This window comes from Salmo salar, chromosome ssa16 (assembly GCF_905237065.1).
Source record: "Salmo salar chromosome ssa16, Ssal_v3.1, whole genome shotgun sequence".
Lineage (NCBI taxonomy): Eukaryota > Metazoa > Chordata > Actinopteri > Salmoniformes > Salmonidae > Salmo > Salmo salar.
The window spans coordinates 94,975,770-94,977,728 of record NC_059457.1 but is presented as its reverse complement, the minus strand read 5'-3'; the positions used below and the strand labels follow the sequence as shown (position 1 = coordinate 94,977,728).

At 41.7% G+C, this 1,959-nt stretch overlaps 1 non-coding gene across 1 annotated transcript; it reads right to left on the bottom strand.

The window, feature by feature from the left end:
- Positions 1 to 1,361: 1,361 nt before the first annotated feature.
- trnaa-ugc (transfer RNA alanine (anticodon UGC)) lies at positions 1,362 to 1,437 on the bottom strand. The gene has a single exon. It is a non-coding gene; the product is annotated as a tRNA-Ala (tRNA).
- Positions 1,438 to 1,959: the final 522 nt, after the last annotated feature.

The window sequence follows — 1,959 nt, the reverse complement described above, 5'->3', positions numbered from 1 at the left end:
TTATACTCACAGACACCATTCAAACAGTTTTGGAAACTTTAGAGTGTTTTCTATCCATATATAATAAGTATATGCATATTCTAGTTACTGGGTAGGATTAGTAACCAGATTAAATCGGGGTACATTTTTTTATCCAGACGTGCAAATGCTGCCCCTAGACCCAACAGGTTAAAGGCTGATCGACCCACTAAGTCTCTATGAGCTGATTAAAGGCTGATCGACCCACTAAGTCTCTATGAGCTGATTAAAGGCTGATCGACCCACTAAGTCTGATTAAAGGCTGATCGACCCACTAAGTCTCTATGAGCTGATGAAAGGCTGATCGACCCACTAAGTCTCTATGAGCTGATGAAAGGCTGATCGACCCACTAAGTCTCTATGAGCTGATGAAAGGCTGATCGACCCACTAAGTCTCTATGAGCTGATTAAAGGCTGATCGACCCACTAAGTCTCTAGGAGCTGATTAAAGGCTGATCGACCCACTAAATCTCTATGAGCTGATTAAAGGCTGATCGACCCACTGAGTCTCTATGAGCTGATTAAAGGCTGATCGACCCACTAAGTCTCTATGAGCTGATTAAAGGCTGATCGACCCACTGAGTCTCTATGAGCTGATTAAAGGCTGATCGACCCACTAAGTCTCTATGAGTTGATTAAAGGCTGATCGACCCACTAAGTCTCTATGAGCTGATTAAAGGCTGATCGACCCACTAAGTCTCTATGAGCTGATTAAAGGCTGATCGACAAATTGGTTGTTGATCATTGCTACACAATCATTTTCGGGTCGATTTTTCAAGTAGATTTAAGTCAAAACTGTAACTCTGCCCACTCAGAAACATTCCCTGTCTTCTTGGTAAGTGATAGTAACTGCTGAAAGGTGAATTCATCTCCCAGTGTAGATCTAAATGGCAAAGTCACAAAAATCACAAGAATGGCTTCAAATCAAAGTCTACATTGAGAACGAAGGGAGCGAGGGTCTTTTAAGTTAAAGATCCAGGCAGCCTCTCGTTTTAACGATAAATTATCAAGGTCACCCCCCTCTCTCCTAGGGAGGGCGACGTGTTCGATGCCGATGCAACGCAGAGACGCACTGACTTTCCCATTGTAATTGTTTGTAAGCTTGTGTAGACTAAAATGGATCTATGATCGTATGCTATTTTTATATTTCCGATTTTAACCAATGATATTAGGCCACATTTGGTCATGATTACAGACACCGTGTGTGTCTTAAACGAGTCATCCCGCAGTGTTTGTGATCACATTTTTTACATTTTTTTTACATTTTAGTCATTTACCAGACGCTCTTATCCAGAGCGACTTACAGTAGTGAATGCATACATTTCATGCATTTTTTGTTGTACTGGCCCCCGTGGGAATCGAACCCACAACCCTGGCGTTGCAAACACCATGCTCTACCAACTGAGCCACAGGGAAGCCTGATGAAGACAGCTTGGCTGTCCAAATGCTGGATATAAAACATTTTTGTATCTTGTAGTCACTGGGTTGTATTGATGCACCATCCAAAGTGTAATTAATATCTTCACCGTGCTCAAAGGGATATTCAATGGCTGCTTTTCTTTATATTTTTTTACCCATCTACCAATAGGTGCCTTTCTTTGCGAGGCATTGGGAAAACCTCCCTGGTCTTTTGTGGATGAATGTGTGCTTCAAATTCACTGCTCGACTGAGGGACCTTACAGATAATTTTATGTGTGGCGGTACAGAGATGAGGTAGTCGTTCAAAAATCATGATAAACACTTTTATTGCACACAGAGTGAGTCCATGCAACTTATTATGTGACTTGTTAAAGCTAATGTTTACTCCTGAATATACACTACATGACCAAAAGTATGTGGACATCTGCTCGTCCAACATCTCATTCCAAAATCATCATTAATATGGAGTTGGTCCCCCCCTTTGCTGCTATAACAGCCTCCACTCTTCAGGGAAGTCATTAA